This window comes from Syngnathoides biaculeatus, chromosome 2 (genome assembly GCF_019802595.1).
Source record: "Syngnathoides biaculeatus isolate LvHL_M chromosome 2, ASM1980259v1, whole genome shotgun sequence".
In the NCBI taxonomy this organism is placed as follows: Eukaryota; Metazoa; Chordata; class Actinopteri; order Syngnathiformes; family Syngnathidae; genus Syngnathoides; species Syngnathoides biaculeatus.
In genome coordinates this window covers 34,961,824-34,981,639 of record NC_084641.1, presented here as the reverse complement: position 1 = coordinate 34,981,639, position 19,816 = coordinate 34,961,824, and the positions used below count along the sequence as shown (strand labels likewise).

General features: G+C 41.2%; 1 long non-coding RNA gene across 1 annotated transcript in view; it reads right to left on the bottom strand.

Annotated features, from left to right (window-relative positions):
• Positions 1-1,388: 1,388 nt before the first annotated feature.
• The window catches only part of LOC133495660 (uncharacterized), a 49,868-nt gene continuing 31,440 nt past the window's right edge, over positions 1,389-19,816 (bottom strand). Inside the window, exon 3 of the long non-coding RNA XR_009793632.1 lies at positions 1,389-2,380. This is a non-coding gene — a long non-coding RNA (uncharacterized LOC133495660). The remainder of the gene's footprint in view (positions 2,381-19,816) is intronic.

Genomic DNA, 19,816 nt, shown 5'->3' with positions numbered 1-19,816 from the left:
GGCCCATCGGGCAAAACGTCCTGCAATGTCTGCTCAGGCAGTTGAAAACCTCCCCAGCTGAAGCCTCCCGCTTTATTACCATGATGGATTTCCCGTTTAGCTTGACCCTATATTCATTAAAAGAGGATTTAAAGCTGTTCGAAAGAGAGAGGAGAGAGGACCCATGGGGACTGTGTTTGCTCTGCTGGGCCCCCTGCTTGCGACACGCACTTTTCTCTTACACACTGACCAATAACTCTCTGTCAGCCAGGCCTTGTTAGGTGTGGAGGGCCGAAAAGGGGAGGGGGAGAATGCTGGAGATTTTATTAGTGGTAGCAGCTGCACTACTCTCTCGCCCTATAAAGGGTAATTACTGCTGGTGGTAACAAGCTAATTGATTGCTAATTAGGTGAATGAGTCCTCTAAGTGCTGTGCCATTTATTGACAGATGGTGACAGTGTGTATGTGCGTCAATGAGAGCACGTTAAACTTTCCTTTATATTCCTTTATGTACCCGCTTTCCATCAAATGTTTCTGTACCACGTCCGAACGATACCGGGACTCATTTTGCGCTAAAAGCTGAAGGGGCCAAAATTGTCAGTTTCCTGTGCACGGTCAAGGTGATTTTGAGCAATTAAGGCACAGAATCATTCTAAGATTTGAATCCAACAAATTCACACGTGATACATGTGACGAGGGATGAAAAAGTGTCAAATTAATCGGCTCAGCAGCAGAAAGGTGCAAAGGTGATCTTACAGTCTTTGCGCTCGGATTTACCACTGATCAGTGACCGAGCAAAAATAAGAGTTATTCACTGAGGATTGACTGAATAGCAGAGCAAGCTCTGTCAGCTCACTCTGGGGACCGACAGGACATTCCCCCCAGCACACACTTTCATATGAAAATGAGAGGCCGAGCAGTGAGAGAGGGAGCAAAAAAGGATGGTGCCCAGGAGAGAGGATGCGATGCACAACAGCAGGAAAACAGAAAGGAGAGCGCTCACATGCCAAGGGGCAGTTCAAGGGACAAAGAGCCAAAACATGTCAAGTGTCTTGAACAGACGAAAACACATTTTGTGATATGAAACATGAAAGTATTCAAAAGTTTGACCCCAATTCAGCCAAGGGATGCATTGATTTATGAACTGCAAATACTCTATGTGAATCGACATTCATTTGTTTTCCAAAGAAATAATTTGACACACTTGCTGATTTTCTTCCTTGATGATTAATGACACAGTCGAAGAAGCAAATGATCAGTTGAATCACTAATGAATGTAATCGCGATCTAATCGAGACAGCATTTTCACCTCTGACCTTTGCGTGCAGTGGAGGTGCGGAATAATACACGGTAGAACCACAGCTAATCACTTCTCGTTTTGTTTTTTTATTTTATAAAGCACCATGTAAAATATTTAAAAGAGATCAGAAAATAATGTGAACAAATGAATGTTGAGAAAAAAATAATTTCACAATCTGGAGTGGCTGTAATGAAGTTCCATTAACTACATGTGTGTTATGTATGAAAATTGAAATAAAAATAAAGCTTTGGACTACAAAATGAAGATGTAAAACATTCTGACCAAGAGCTGGATACATAATAGTAATAATAATAATATAGAATAAAAATAATGCTAATATTTGAGAGAGAATGTCAGTAAGTAAGTAATTTCACACCCTGTTTAATATCGTGGTTGGCGTCTTCTGTACTGCATTATATTATGAGGCGTTTCTAATATTTTGCTGCCTCATTTAGTTAACATGGGAGTCGAAACTGTTACTATAGGAACCGCTATGGAACGCTATCATGCAGTGCATTGCATGAGCACTCCAAACAAAACACATCTTAATAACCATATTGTAAAATTAATACAAAAAAAAACTTTGACAATGTCAGTCAAAAGGGAGCATTATCATCTTCCGTTGGTATTTTTTGTAATACATCCAATTAAATTGTTGTTGCTGGGAAGGGACAATTTGCTTGATGTAACTTTCAAAATATTGCAAACACAAATGTATGGTTTTTTTATATCACTCTTAATCTGGTAATACACATACAGAACTTCTCAAAATGTGTTCCGCTTATTTGAGTAATGATACTGAAAGTAACGTGAGCAGAGAATTAGCAGATAGGTGGCCACATGGCAATTATGGTATGCTAACAGCACGTTGACATTGATCGCATTAGAGTGATTCAACAACAACAACAAAAAATGTCTTAAAAATAAAAATGTAAAAAAAAATAGGTAACAGGATTGTACCAAGATTTTAAACCCCCTCAGTCATACTTGAAAGATCATCAAATACAGTATACAGAAAAATACACAAGTGAATTTACTTTTGGTCTTCTCATGAGCTGCAGAGGACCCGAATGATGCAAATTCTTGCACACCATGTGACACCTGTGAAATATATTTAAGAAAAATCAGAGGGACAACAGCAAAGTGTGTATTTGAAATATTAAAAAAGAAGAATTTAAATGATATACATACATTCACACCCAACATACAGTATATCTAACATTTTTAAAGGATATAAATTCATTCATTCATGGTAAAGTTTAATTTTAGAATTTTAGGAAGTGGTATGGCCATCAAATGCTATTTTGCAGTCTCCAAGGCACTTCAAATCTTTTAAATTCTATGTAATAAATGTGCAATGAAAAAAATGTGTCACTTTGCTACATAAAAGAAATATTACACTTAAAAATGTGGAAATGGACTTTGAAGGTTACCAATTCAGTCTCAAAAATAACACAAGTATGAATTTGCATTGTGTAGTTAGTTAAAAGCAATTGTGTATCCAAAATGTTTTTAGGTTTCAGACTGAATCCTGACTTCCAATTCATTAGGTAGAAAAGGGTGGCTTATTTACCTGGTTTAGCAATTATTTTACATTTACTAGTTGCGATTCATGATGCTTAATTTATTCATCTGTTAGTCAGCAAGATCACTGATACGGATAGAAAACTAACTCAATTTTAGAGCAGCTGCCAATGCAAATCCAGACATAAATTTCCCAGTGAGCGATGTATAAATATTATTGGCAAAATCCAGCCCATGTGGTTTGGTTTGTGGTTAATTGTATGAACAAAGGTGTACAAATATGCTATCACAATAAGAATATTTTTTTATTCTACCATACTGACACACGTCTGTTTGACTTTCATCTTATGTGGAGAGGGGGACTTTTATTACTATCATCCCACTGGTGGGGCTAAAGTGCAAAATCCCCCAGGAGCCAACGCGCATGTTTGGCCAAAGCTTCTGTCAGAGGGCTTCTCTAGTTTCCTCTCGGATGGCATTCGACGTGGCCGCCGCGTCCCAGTGGGTGGCGAGGTCGACCACAGCAGTTGTGTGGCGATTTACAGCCATCAGGGTGAAGGGTTTATTGGAGTGGACTAGTTAGTGCGGGTCTAAAATAAGTACACGATGAAGAGATGCCCATGCTGACACTATCCAACACAATAAAAACTCCCATGTATCGGCAAAGCTCTCTTTTAATCGGGGTGTTTTTTTTTTTTTTTTAGCATCACCCTGTTTGTAGCTGAAGTGCTCTTATGTGGAACTCAAGACACTTCATATTTCTCCGATTTATAGATTATATCAATTTATTGCTCTGGTTGAAGCGATATCGTCTGCACCATCATTAGGGTATTTAATTGGAGTTTTCCACATACTGTACACATGTAGTACAACAAACCCTTGTCATCATTTATTTTAAATTTATCATGTTTTGCTATCAGTTTATTATTTGTGTAAAGAACACATATGTGGTGGATTCCAAGATGATCAACTATGGTTTTAATCATCTTTCTTGGAGGAATTCTCCAAGGGTGCGGTTCATGATTTATTCAAAATTAAGAAAAGTAGTCAAAATGTAATTAGTTATTTTAGTTTGAAAAAAAAAAGCAATTGAAGTAGTTACACTACAATTCCATTTTCCAGAGAGTAGTGTGTAATTGTAAATGACTACATTTCCAAATTAATCTTCCCAACACTGAGCACGAGCTGACCATAATATATTTTAAGAACAAAGCAGAGAATACATTTGAAATTTTAGTATAACGCATTTCATCAATTAATGGTCATATTTTCTGATGGATTTCCTGTTCTTCACGTTTATGGATTTCATTGAGGCGCGAGAGCACGTAATCACAGCTTTAATCACCATGACTTCCAAAAATAACAGACTGACCTTTTTGGCCTTTGTCAGGCCTTTCCTGTTTTCTGTCAAGGTCATCCTGAGACCACCAGAGTGATTTCCACCCCCCCACCAGCATCCCCACCCTCAAACCCGCACCACCACCGAGTGTTTTTTTTTTCCCCCTCCCATTCTTTCTTGCACTTTTCATTTGTTTCTGAGGCCCCGCATGGCGCAATCGACGTCTAGACAGGGCAGCCCAAAGGAGACCATCGACGGTTGCTTGTTCTTCATTTTGTCCGGTGCCTCACCAACCCAAACCAGCCCCCACCCCCTGCCCCCCATGACTCCCTCTGTCTGCCCTCCATTGTAAGCGGACAATACTGTGTCACTGCCTCTTCCTAAACATGTTGGGGTATTAAAATTTGCCTCAATATGAACCAAAGGGGTGTGAGTGGAGTGAGCAGGGGGTGAAAAAAGGAGGGGGTGGGGGTTGTCAAGTGAACACACCAGCACACAAATATACATACACACACTTTGACCAATGAGGGGATGGCAGGTGGGGGGCTCTGGGAGTGGTGGAGGGGTGGGGGGGTTCTATCTCAAACCCATTTGTGTCAATCAGGAGGAGTTCAAAAGGCAGGAAATGTTCCTCTACACACACACATATACAGTACACACACATACTTGTACACGCGCGAGTTAAACATGGCTGCACAGTGTCAAAAAGAAGTGTCAGTCAAAACGAACAGCAACCAGCCTGTGTATGTGGGGGGGGGGGGTGGCGAAGTTCCTATGAAACCACAGATCCCCCCTCAAAGATCGCCAGCCTCCCCCTGCCCAATATCCCTGGCACATCCACAGATGGAGCCAAATCTCTCCTCTCTCCCCACTTCATCTTCTGTGGCTAAACACATGGTTGCCATAGTAACAGTGCTTTATGCTGTGATTTCGGTTAATTGTCAAAACCATGTCCAAGCCCACCGCCAGTATGAAACACCATTCTTTCCACAGCTTTACACTCACCTTTAAAGAACGCTTCCTCTTGCCAAGCTCGACACTGTTCACACACAGAAAAAAAAATACCTACACAAGCACGTATGAATCCCTTCACCAGTGTAAGTGTCTTTTTATCATTCTTGAAGGACGACATCACGCACACATATGAGGCTGAGATTATTCATTTTGTGTCTCGCTGCCTTCTCTGCAGTGACCCAGGCAGACAATAGAGGATCTCCACAATGGAAATGTTAATTTCCTCATTATCAGCCTTCTTAATTATTTGTTGTGACAGATAATTGCATGCGGGGCGTTTGATATCAGCAATAACCTTCTGCCTACGTTGTCAAGGGGGCCTTGTCGCCTCTCTCGCCCCCGAGCGGCGCTTTTCATGGAGACAAAGAGTGGAAGACCTTTTTGAAGAGATGCACCTCCTCTTCCTTCACCACAATAGGAATAAATATTATAGATTAATTAATCCGTGCTGATTATAGTTTAATCACATTGCCTCCTGGGTCACTGTATTATTATCCCACTTAGTGCGTGGCTTGTACATGCATGCAAAAAAATGGCATTATTCCAGAGTCATTTTTTTCTTTAGTTTTATTGATTTGTTAATTACCAGACGCTGCGTGCTACAAGTCTTTAGGCCTTATTTTTCCCCAGCACATGCTGCTGCACCTGATTGTTCATTTCAGTCCAGATTAATAAAATCTGAACGATAACAAAGAATGGCTGCCAATCAAAAAATATTCATTGTCTCTCCACTGAGTTACACGCTCAAGGTATCATGTTCTAGTTTCCTTAATTACAAATATTTTCACATGAGATTTTTTTTTCCTTCTTCTTATGCAGTATTTGATCCACAGTCTTGTTCAAAGCAATGCAGACCGGCTTTCCAATGCAACAGGCAGCATTCAGCGCTCCTGGTTAGCTTGGAAATAAAAAATCACAATCAGTGACATTTTTGAGTGTACAGCTGGAAAACTGGTGCAATGGCCCTTCAAAACACTTGGCCATGTGGAAAAGGTAGTCATTATAATTGTAAATATTCTTCTTTGGAGACGCACAAGAGCTGAAGACACTCTCCAACATGAAATCTGGCTCTTCTCAATGCAAACCTCCATGTAATACAGAAGGATCTTGAACTCTTTTCATTGCAGAGGACTTGGCAGTATGACATCGGAGCCGCTTCCAAGAAAATTTGGAAAGTCAGACACTGAGGAGAGGATCCACACGCAGAAAACAGAAGCTTTCTGAAAATGCTCACAACAAACACGCCATTCAAGCCAAGCATCAAATCAAAATCCCGTCCACTGCAAAATGCAGCAGATCAAAGTACAAGGAAGAGTCGAAGAGTAGTGGTGAGAATGGAAGCGAGCTATTTTTTACCATCCAGCACTTAAGTTCCAAACAATGCTGCTGTTTTTGTGTTGTTGTTGCGGTTAGAATTCATATTTCTATGCAGGCCTGTGGTTGACATTTTTGGCTGAAAAGGGTAATCTGTATCTAATTCTATACATGGAGCACATATTTTACAAAGCGTGTTTTTCTACACACGGCTCTATTTTAACCAGTAGTACACATGAACACACACAGACACATCGAGTATATGCAAACCCCAAAAATGTAATCCAAGTAAATAAGAGTCAGTATATTTATGAAGAAATGAGAAAATTGTGATTCACTATTTTTTCCCTGATAGAAATAATGATGAAAGTTCCTCATTAGATATAAAATCTCTGGTAGAATGTTTTTGCATCCTGACAATTTACTAATTACAGAAACATAAAATGATTAATGGCAACTACCAAAGTTCCTAATTTGTGGCAAGAAGCTTACTTTGTGCGATGGTCTCATATATTTGTGAAGCACTGCTACAGGAGCCACTCTTGTACGGCGGTAAATGAGCGTTTGATAAGCAATAATGACGCAATAACAAGGAGAGTCTGCAAAAACTCCCTATGGTCGCTCAAAATATGGAATTTGACAATGTATTTAAAAAAAAAGAGAGAAACATACTTGCAGTCTGCTTCCTTAACTCTACCGAGGTGGCCCTTGAGCAAGACACTGAAATGCCCGCATGTAAGTGCAGGGTTGCAGCAATCTTGCATCGCCCGATTAATCTGATATGACATGTTGTCTACCTCTGCATGTGAAACGGTTCTACGGCAAAGTGAAAAAAAAGTTTACTCCTAGAATAAAACCATAAAATACATTTGAACGAAATGTCTTTTCATTGGAGTTTGCTCTCAACAAAAATGTTCACGCTAACACATCCGATGTCTGAGCTGCTCAATTGCATCCTTTCTTCTCGTGACTACAAGTCAGAAACCATATGTTTAAGTTCAAAATAGCAAATATGTTTTCTTGAAATTTTCCAATAATCTCCCTTTAAAAAATGTGCATGAAAGATTGTAGGTTAAAGCATGAGCATGACGCAGTAACATTGTCTACATTTAGATGAATACTGGCAGTCACACAAAGCCTTCAAATGTCCTTCTCAGGCCCCTTGAAGACTGCATACAGGTGTAGCGTGCAAGGTGTTTTGTCTCTGTGTAAACAAACACCCGTGCATGTGCAACACAATTTGAACCCATCACATTCTACACATTTTTCTATCCCACGAGGCAATGCGGGTGTCATCTTCACAGACACACGTACGATGCACACAGGCTGTCAGCTTATCCTACCTCCCACATTTGTGACAGGTGTCTTGCCCAGTGGGAGCATTTACAGACCCTAAACCCTTGACATTTGACCGCTGACCTCATGTGCTCTTTTGAACCCAAAGCACCTGCAGTGGCTGCTGGAAGGTGACACAGGCATTCAAAGGCAGAAGAAAAATGACACCATCATTAATTGACAAACAATTGTAAAATTCCAATTTCAACACAATAATCACGATTAGCGTTATGGTTTAGAAGGTTTTCTTTGGAATTCTTTGGAAGGAATAAAAATAAAATCACTTTTGACTGATATTGATGATTGACTGACTCGATCACTTATTACTAAAGATAAAAAGTTCACATTTTTCAAATTATTTCAGATCATCATGAATGGAAATATCACTATAATTCCCTCACCCTCCCGACGTAATTAATTTTTTTGAAATCAAACCTGGATGTATGAAAACATTTACATTGCAAGATCTGCGATGTAGATTTAATAAGAGGACAAAAGTGGTGAAACGTGATTAAGAAAAGCACAAAGACAGACATAAACACTCGGCGGGCTTTAACTCGGAAGGAGAATAATACAGGCAGCCCCCACCCTGTTTCCTCACTTGGAGCCTCCACAGTGTGCCAGGCTGTGAAGTGAGTTTAAAGAGGATAAACATCACTGTTTAACTCTAAGATCATTTCCTCCGCAGCCCCCTTGGGTTAATCCCAACTCTCTCTCTCTCTCTCTCTCTCTCTCTCTCTCTCTCTCTCTCTCTCTCACACACACACACACACACACACACACACACATGTGTATTCAGGTGCAATGTCCTCATAAACCACATAAACAAACACACACACATGCGCGCAAGATACACAAGAGCGGTTGGAAATTGACCCCTGACCTGGAGAGATTTCACACATTATCCCTTTTTTTTGTCAGAGCTTTGGCTCTCTGATCTCTCTGATCCACGACTTTGCCTTCAAGTTAAAGAATACAGAGCCTCACCCCTCCTTCACTTCATAAGGAATTTACCTGAAATCTCTCAGGGGTTTGCAAACCATTCCAATGAGTTTTATAAAGACAGTAAGTCACAAAGGAAAGGGAGAGATGACAGATTTTTTTGCAATCTTACGTTGTGCTTAAATTGGAAGGACTTATTCTTCTTCTTTTTCTTTCGGCTTGTCCCGTTAGGTGTCGCCACAGCGTGTCATCTTTTTCCATCGAAGCCTATCTCCTGCATCTTCCTCTCTAACACCCACTGCCCTCATGTCTTCCCTGACAACATTCATCAACCTTCTCTTTGGTCTTCCTCTCACTCTTTTGCCTGTCAGCTCCATCTTCAGCACCCTTCAACCAATACACTCACTGTCTCGCTTCTGGACATGTTAAAAACCATCGAAGTCTGCTCTCTCACCTTCTCTCCAAAGCATCCAACTTTGGCCGTCCCTCTAATGAGCTCATTTCTAATCCTATCCAACCTGATCACACCGAGCCAGAACCTCAACATCTTTATTTCTGCCACCTCCAGTTCTGCTTCCTGTTGTTTGTTCAGGCCCCCATCTCTAATCCGTACATCATGGCTTGCCTCACTACTGTTTTATAAATTTTGCCCTTCATCCTGGCGGATAATCTTCTGTCACATAGAACACCAGACACCTTCCACCAACTGTTCCACCCAGTTTGGACCCGTTTCTTCACTTCTTTACTACACTCAGAAGGTCAAGAAAACACAGGATGGTCCTATCTCTTCAGTATCACTCCTGTGCTTGTGTTGTGTTTCTCTCCAGGTTTTGACTTTATGGGCCTGATTAACCAAATGCAAAAGGGCCCAAACTTGAATGCGCTTGCAAACAGATGTGGAAGCTGATATACTAAATGGGTGCACCCAAGATTGCCAAAATTGCAGTTCATATTCACATTCTCGAAGGGGTCAATGCCAATTACATATTTGAATTGATGAAACCTAGGCCAAATTATGAAACTGATTTTGCATCTTTAAATACGACATTTCAAAGCCTGGTACAAACCAGGCGCAAAGTGATTCCAGCGCCAAGCAGGGAAAATGAGAGGAGGCAAAGAGAAGTTTTCCATTCGGGGACACACTTTTGCAAGGCCAGAAAAAAAAATTATTGTCATGTAGCCTCAATTCAGCAATGCAACTGGAACTTCTGAATGTCAAAAACTGCTAACTTCTGAATGGCCTTGGTGCTAATTTGGAACGAGTCACAAGAAAGAGTCATACCATGTCACTTATGGCAAAACATCTGTCAACTCTGCATTTCTTGCATCACAGTCACTTCAATGCACGGGAACAATTGATGCGTTTTCCCAGGTCTGCTGTCCCATGTTTGTTTATCTAATGCAGGATGGGCACATACTGCACCTGTAGATCTAATTGGCACAAATCAATTAAAACATGACTTTATTTCCTGTTGGCTCCCTCAAAATAATCAGTGCCGTCAATTTCTTTTCTATAACTCAGTCATATGTTTGTTTGCCTCTTCAGCTAACACTTTCAATTCTTTAACTTCAAACTTCATTTTGTGTTGCTCTCTTAAATCTTCCATTATGAAAACTATGAAAGCCAGCGACAATACAAAGCCCTCTTTTAGATCCAACCGTTAGTGTATTAGAGTGCGTTAACATATTTTATCACCCACTAATGTAAATCTGAGATTGAAATCTTTGCAGATCACCTGCAGCATGCCCACCAACAATGAGTGTCATCTGTTAGAATGAACAACATTTTTGTGAAAGCCGTCGCTAAAGTTTACAGGGACAGGCTCCAGTCCCTAATGTGATTCTTTACAGGATAAGAGGTATAGAAAACAGATTGATAGGCTGATTTAGGAAAAAGTGAAAGGGGTTTACAATAAGTGTAGATTCTCCCCCCGAACCTTTGAAGTGAACAGATTCCTTCCCGGGCGGAGGGAAAAGCCATTAACCAAGCATATATTCATGTCCCTGGTTAAACAGCTGATTCATGCAGAAGAATGGGGATTTGCTCCACTCTCAGCATCTCATTACATCCTAAAGGATCTCATTCAAGAGGGCTTTGGCAGCACTTTTGCGCCATTTCCCTTTGAGAGTGAAACAACAGTCACACAAATGGGTGTTGCTGTTGCTATGTAACAGCGTCAAAGTGATATTTCAGCCAGACAAACAACAACAACCTGTGAGTGACAGAGGAGCTAATGGGAGCGTGTTACTCATCAATCACTGGTGTAAAAATGACATTGTGTCCCTGTTTGACCCTCCCTTCTTACTGTGACTGACACTTTGATTGGACATGGCACTTTGAAAATCAAATCTAATGGGGCCTTGTAACCTGTCAGTCATAGGAACAGAGGCCATCTTCACAGGCTCCTCGCACACAAGCACACAGACATGCCATTGGGTACCCATTCTCTGTAAAGCTTGCCATGGCAGCTAACACGTCTCCAAAGTAATGACATATTCTAAACAGTCATTCATTAATCTTCTGTTCTGCTTATGCTCACAAGGGTTATGGGAGTGCTTGAGCAATCTTTGGGTGAGAGGCGGGGTAAACCCTGAACCAAACAATCACAAGGCCCACATAGGCAGCCATTCATACATTCATACCTTAGGGCAATTTAGAGGTTTCAATTAACCAATCATGTATATTTTGGGTGATATTGGAGGAATACCTGGTGAAACTCACCCAGGCACAGAGAGAACACGCAAACTCCACATAGGCGAGGCTGGATGTGAACCTGTGTTGTCACAACTGTAAGCCGAATGTGCTAAACAGTTGATCACCGTGTTGCCATATTCTCAGCAGAAAGTGATTATTTGCAACACCTATTGTACAAAAAAGGGTTATGATAATAATAATAATAATGATAACCTTGATCAATAAAGTGTTGAAGAAAGAAAATGGTGTTTGTTTTTGGCTATAAACCCCATTACTGGAAATAGAGCAGTAAAAAGCCATAAAGCACACAAATGGTTAATTTGCACCAAGAACCATTATTGTCTTCATCTTACTTATTGAGAGAGTAATGACATTTGTTGTTTTAGAAAATGGCCGGGTGGTTTGGGAGGGGTTCTCGGTCACATTCTTGATTCCATCAAGATTCATTTGTAACTCACTCTTGTCATTGGAATCGCTGCTCTCCATTGTCAAACAATATTGAGGCGCTCGATGGGAGACATTAAATGTTTCGTTTTTCGCAATCATAAACTGCTGATGGAAAGCAAATCGAGCCAATAAGCGAACATTTTTGTCAAAATGAATATGGTGATGATGAACAGATGTTGCTGCGAGTCTGTGTTTGTCCCTGCACACGTTTTCAGATAAAACATGAAACAGACTGGAATGTTTCACTAGTGGATAGTAGTAAAAAGATGAGTGTGTTCTTTGTTTCTAAAGCGAACTCAATGCATTGTGTGTGCGTGCGTGTGTGTGTCCAGGAGTGGGTGTGTCCAAACATCCATGCACTATTTTAAACATTGAGCGCAACACTGAGTGAATCTTTTCCCTGATTCTCACATCAAAATAATGAAAGATGATCGTCTTTCACTGCGCTGTGCCAGCAAGCGTCTGGGGTTCACAACTATCAAGGCCAACTTCAAAGATACGTGCACTTCGCATGCTCTCGTCTCACTCACAGGCTGCAAGACATTCTTGGGTTATTTCGACTGCTTTTGTTTGTCCCTTTTGTGCCCTGACATACGGCCCCAGGGCTCTCAGATCAAAATTAGAGCAGATAAATAAACAGTTAAAATTTTGGGGAAAATGCGCGGTACATTCTACATGCGAATGACGAGTCATAATGAACCTTTCCGACTGGCAATCTTCAGCTCCGCCCCCCTTAGCTACAGTTGCCATGCCCCCCAATCATCCAAAATGGTGACGGAACATAATAGGTTTGAACTGGATCCTCTATCACGTATTCCAGATAATATTGGGTTATGTTCTTTGCCAAATGCGTCTGGCTTGTACAAGAGTTTTACAGAGAGGTCTCAACTATTTCACGCAAGGATATGGTCACGGAATTAAGATTTTGGACGGAGCAAGATGCAATATCAGAACTACAACGAAACGTTGGTGATCGATGCAAAAAAGATTGATGCCTCACAAACTTCATATTGAAATCCAACAGTATAAAATAGTGGAATTTTACTCTGTGTGTAAGGCAGGGTGAATACTTTTTACTTGGAAAGACCACGAGTAATATCGTTGTAGTCTTTATAAGTGAGTGGGTGTATTCATTTGACTTGGCTTGTAATCGAACCCAGTGCTATGTCTTCAAAAGTTCAGATGTGTTAGAAATAGGCAAATAGACATTTCTCTTGCATGACATCGCACTTTTACGTATTACGAACCCGACTCTTGGGCATAAAACATTACACACTTCATTCAGCAGGTCAGTGATACACTAACAAAGTGAAAGTTGTTCCCCTGCAATGTATAAAGCACTAATAATAATGAAATCAAACTCAGAGAAGATACTTCTCCCTCACTTACCTACGAACATACAGCCTTGTGTTTGTTGTTCTCCACACATAAGTTGGACGCGTGCCCTTCCTAGGCTTTGGAAAATGAATCAACCGTGCCCCTTGTAACCTCGCAGGATATCTTTCATCAGAGTTTCACGTTCCCCAAGCGCATCTGAGGACCATTTTATTCGTTACATTACCTTTTCCAACTGCACCCGACCGATAACCAGCATTGGTTGTGAGACATGGTGACAAGAGGTGTGGGTCAAACCAGGGGTTAAGACAATGCAGCTATCTTATTGGCTATGATTGTACGAGTGATTGACAGGTCAGAAAGGACCATTGAAAAGAAGATGAAATGAGAAATGATTTTTTTTTTCAGGAAAGCTAACCTTGTTGCAATTAGTGACACTTGGTGAAACCACACGAAAGTAGCTTCAAACATAATAATGTGAAATAATGTTGATGAGTCAGTGCTTGAGGTGGCTCGTGACACCCACTACCAGGTCAAACGCAAGACAATGACTCTAGAGGTTTATCTATAGTCATAACTTAATTGTGAGAAGAAATTTGTAACAAAAGTCCAAAATGTGTGTGTGGATATAGGCAACTATTTCCACAGAAGCCTCAAGTTTTCCACTCAGATGCATCTATCCCCGTTTCGCACATTCGAATCCCCTGAGCAAACGACAAATAATCATGCACTGTTGCATCTGGCCTTGAATGGAGAAAACAAATCTAGTAAAGACTTTATACGCAACCATAAAAAACGAACAACACCAGAAGCTTGGTGAGCTTTGAGGCAAGACAGATGAAGTGTGTGCACAGTTGGGAGGCCCCGTTCCCCTTACGTCCCACCCATAGTCAACATGGTGGTCGTGCACGCCAGCCAGTATGCGTTTCTCAGTGTGTGCAAAGGTCGAAAGAAAAAAAAATCACTATAATCCGAGTCGACACATTGAGATGCATACACAGAAAAGTTTCTGTGAGATAGAGGACAAAGACGGCGATCTGGTCTTGATTGTCAGCATCTTTCACTCACTCTCGTGCTTTACTAAGACAGAGAACCCGACCAACTGACTGACTGGCGTGCACGCAAAAATGCCAAAGACAAGACGTCTATTGGATGTGAGCGCACACTTGGTTATACTTATCATTTTACATTCTTTAGGTCATCGATTGCAGCAGTCTGCAATCACATGAATGCGTCGCTGCCAAACTACTGCGTAAGGAGGTCGGTGAAATGACCATGTGGTTAGAGACAGGTATTTCCTACGCTGGAATAACATTAAAACAAGTTCACTGTCAGTCAAAATTAGTCACAACTTGCAGGCAATAAAACATATAACGACATGCCCTTCGACCCTGACTGAGTCACCCAACTTGATTCAGAAATCATTCTTAATCAAAGGATGTCTTGCTCAAACTTTCTGAAAGTTGGAAGACTGTTTGTGAGGGGACGAGGAATGTGCACAGATGGGATTTTGACCCCTACCGCATGCCCCACCGTAAATATCCATCAAAACCAGTAGAGTGCTTTCTGTGGGATACAGTAGATAAATAAGAATCTTCAAAGTTGAAGATGCTGTGGGAATTGTCAAGAATCCCCCATAGACAATATAGATTTACTTGTCGTCTTCTTTTGTGTATAAAAGTGATTGAGAGAATGTACATTGCTGGAAGAAAAGTGAGATTAAAATGCTTTCATGCTAATACAATATAGAAGCAATTTGTTTGATGCTATGAAAACATCCTATTTGATTTGAGAAGTAAAGTCTGAGGGTTCAATCATGTTTGGCCAGCCAACGAATGCAGCGTTTAGCAGGTGAGGCAGCGCAGGTGTCATCGGAGGTCAGCACTTCTCTACTCATCAGGATCCTGCTCTACAATTTGTACGAACCAGACAGGGAATGTAAGGGGACAGCCATCCCCTTTGAGGCGAGGGGAATGGGAATCTCAAATAGGTATGCTGGGAAATCTGAGATATGTCAATGGATTTTTGAGCAATGCTTATGTCAGCCGTTATGGCTTCTAAGGATCATAAAATCTACATTATGTTAAGGTTGTGTTGCAAGACTGTAGGAAGGAGGGAGGACAAGCAAACTCTCACTCCCAAAACTTAGAAACCCAATCCTGATGCATGGCCACCAAAACTGTGGCTTGAAAATGTTTTCTATGTGTAGCAGGCAATGTACAAAGAAGACTTTTGAAAAGGACTATAACGCTCGATTAGACTATCGTCAATTTCCTCTTAGAGAACGATACTGCAAAAATCATTTGACATATTTCTGTATTTTTTGTCAGATTTAGCTTTTGTATTATTAGAAATGTTTCAATAGTTTATTTGAAATGATCTGACAACTTTGAATGTAATAAAAGTGGTCAGCAGAAGGCAAGCATGGTATTATATTTTGTTGAATGATTGCACCCGTTATGTAAGATTGGGGAACCCAAGCTGTTCCAAACTCTCAAATAATTGGAATACTTACAGTTACTACACTTTAGGAGGTAAACTTTAGTTAAAAAACAAAAAAACAAAACAATGGCATACGTACAGGGAGAACACGCAAACTTCACACAGGCAGGGCCGGCATTGAACCACAGTCCTCAGAACTGTGAGTCCAACGCTCCAAATCTGTGCCACCATGCCGTCCTAATTCGTTTTTACGTAGCCCATATTTCATTTGGTCTCCATCCACCCTGCCAATATGTTGAATTCCAATCTTGTGAAAAAAGCAAATTCTCAATTGAAACCAGGAGCAAAGAGCTCCACGTCCGTCAACGGAGGATCAGAATGGAAAAGACAAATCAGCCATTTGTTTAGTGGAATTTATGATTTGCAAAAAAACATTCTTTCCAGCACTCATTACTCTACAATTACGGTTTTATTTATTCTTTTATGGGAATGTTGGCTTCTTCGGTTGTTTATAAGATGTGATGACAACTCAGGGAAGGCAAGGAAGCTCCATTCAATTTCTCCACTCAATTCATATAATGTACTTATATTTAAGGAGTACATAGCACATCCACATCTGCTTCCTAAAGTGTTTTGCCTTAAGTAATTGGTCAAAAGGCTCCAGTGCTAACTAGAGGGCTCGGCAGGGGGGCTAGGAACTTCCTTGGTGAAAGCCTAACCTGATATCCTAAATGTGCTCAGGATGTGAAGACAGCGTCATAAAAACCGCTGCATGTGGTCACAGTTCGAAATTCAGAGGGATGGGCGCAAATAAATCAACTCCTTCCTGCGGTTACTCTATATGCCTTGCGTGTAAAATATGTAACTCGTTTCAATTTCTTTCTTTCTTTTTATTAAGGAAATGTAGTAAAGCTTAGAGACAGCTCGAGTTTCTGCTGAGGGATTTTAAATTCCATAAGGTGTACCTTACATTCTATTTGATCAAACGAAACGTCAACTGATGACATAAACACACAGACTAACTAGCTGGCAGAAAACTTTTTATTGTAATACTACAAGAATAAAAACGCGACTCCAGAGTAGTACATTTGGTTATATACTCGCACATGCTCCACATTGGATCATACAGCGACTGTAAACAAAGTATGAAAGGGTTTAGTACGACATAAGTATGCTTTGACATCTAATTACACAGACTACTGTTGCAGGACCACCGGTTCACTCAACGGCCTTTGTCCAAATGGCTGTGGCTTTTCTTCAAATGCCACATTTTTGTTTTCATATCACTGTGAACAAGACTGCAGCGGGAACAAACACGTCAGCCACACCTCATAAGTGCTCCACTGCCGTATTTCCACTGATGTCAAAAAGTTATTCCTGCCAACATCTGGTTCCGCTTCCTTTGAAACGGCGAATGATATTTTGATAGCGCATCCCAGACTGAGACATAACTCGCATGTCTCAAATACAAACACACGTGCAATGTGTAGCGCGGCAGACTGATGACTACATCAGTTGCGAGGCAAGCAGAGATGTTAAAAAGGGAGACTTAATTCAAGGAGGAATTAAATTTAGCAGTATGCTTGAAGGAGCCTGACAGGCATGCGTTTGACAAAATACACACACACACACTGTAAAATTAATGAGGGAGCCATGGGCAGGAGAGTAAAATTATGCTTGTAATGTCTAAGACACTCTGGCCCACATGGTTCCGATAGGTCCTTGAGACTTGCTGTGTGTCTATGACCCTGTGAACATCGCACAAGTGTTTGTTACACGTGTGACACAACTCCAGCTCATGGCTGAGGATGGGAGGTCGAGTACGGTCCTGACATGTACTTCCCGAAGTCCAACATACGTTACATACGTCTTGATCGCGCTGTCAGTGAGCAGAACCAGCACCCTTGTCTCGTGTATATTTCACTCACACTTTGTTCAAAAAAACGCATTTGAATGTGTGCGTTTGTGGACAAACATGCTCCATGTCTGGAATACTGATGATCTGTGTTGTCAGGATCCTCGCTTGCACACGCGTATCACTGTCAATACATCAATAAAAACCTTGTTGTTGTCATTTATCACAACTAAATGTTTGCAAATCTCTCCTTGCCATACCTTGGAAGTCTGGATTGAAATATTTTATAACCATCGGGCAGATTTTCTCTGTCATACACTTTGGACATTAATTTCTCTCTCAGAACAAACAATCGTCTCTCTGCAACTTCTCTCCAGCAAGCATTCATCCATCCATTTTCTTAGCCGCTTATCCTCATAATGGTCGCAGGGAGTACTGGAGCCTATCCCAGCTGTCAACGGGCAGGAGGTGGGGTTCACCGTGAACTCGTTGCCAGCCAATCGCAGGGCACTCACAATCACACCGAGGGGCAATTTAGAGTGTCCAATTAATGTACCATGTTTTTGGGATGTGGGAGGAAACGCACAAAGGCACGGGGAGCACATACAAACTTCACACAGCAAGGTGCAGTATTGAACCTAGGACCTGAGAACTGTGAGGTCAACGCTTTACCAGCTGATCCACCATGCCGCTCCAACAAAAATTTCCATGTTTTTTTTTTTTTAGGTTTGCCTTTTAGTTTATGACAAGATAGCTAATACAGTGGTGGCTCGAGTGTTTTTTTTTTGTGTTGACTTACATTCCAAAACACGAGGCATGAGTACCGAATAGTGGCAGGTTGCTCCACTCACTTCAGCAGTTTTCCTGACATATAATGGAACTTAAGTTTACGAATGATCTGGTTCACAAGCGACTCAGTTTTTGAACAATTTTTTCAAAAGAAGAAGGACCTTGGGTTACACGCTATTTTTAGTTTACAGATTCTTGCTGTGACCACAGAAGACTCAGAATTTAGCCTTTTCTCATGCCACAAACAAATTGCTCAGCGTTTCAGATATCTTTGTTTTTTTCCTTCAAAATGGCAACCACATCTTACAATGCAACGCAAGAGCTGTGCTGCATTGTGAGAAGTGAAGGCCAATCAGAGCTAGGGGGAAAACTCAATTAATGTGAAAATTAGTGTCCTATAAAGGGGAAAGAGGCTGCACAATGATTTTTATAAGTGAACACTGTTTTTTCATCATAACAACTTTGTTTTCACCTCGTTCAATATACCACAGTGTTTATTTATAACCACACAACAAACACAATAAGGTCAATATTAACATTGATTAGTGGCTTGAACACATTAATGCAGCCCTATGGGGGCACAAACCAGTGCAATCTGTAGGCCGGTCCCAAGCCCGGATAAATGCAGAGGGTTGCGTCAGGAAGGGCATCCGGCGTAAAAACTGTGCCAAACAAATATGAGCGTTCATCTAAAGAATCCCATACCGGATCGGTCGTGGCCCGGGTTAACAACGCCCGCCCCCGGCACTGCTAACCTGCAGGGCGTCGGTGGAAATTCAGCTACTGTGGGTCGAAGACAAAGAAGAGGAGGAAACCGGATCCAGCGTCAGAAGAAAAAGAGGAATGCACAGAGCCGACAACTGAGTGTAGGGACTTTGAATGCTGGGACTATGACAGGAAAAGCTCAAGAGTTGGTTGACATGATGATTAGGAGAAAGGTTGATGTAATGTGCATCCAAGAGAGCAGGTGGAAAGGTAGTAAGGCTAGAAGTTTGGGAGCAGGGTTTAAATTATTCTACCACGGAGTAGATGGGAAGAGAAATGGAGTAGGGGTTATTTTAAAGGAAGAGCTGGCTAAGAATGTCTTGGAGGTGAAAAGAGTATCAGATCGAGTGATGAGACTAAAATTTGAAATTGAGGGTGTTATGTATAATGTGGTTAGCGGCTATGCACCACAGGTAGGATGTGACCTAGAGTTGAAAGAGAAATTCTGGAAGGAACTAGATGAAGTAGTTCTGAGCATCCCAGACAGCGAGAGAGTTGTGATTGGTGCAGATTGTAATGGACATATTGGTAAAGGAAACAGGGGCGATGAAGAAGTGATGGGTAAGTACGGCATCCATGAAAGGAACTTTGAAGGGCAGATGGTGGTGGACTTTGCAAAAAGGATGGAGATGGCTGTAGTGAACACTTATTTCCAGAAGAGGGAGGAACATATAGTGACCTACAAGAGCGGAGGTAGAACCACGCAGGTAGATTATATTTTGTGCAGACGATGTAATCTGA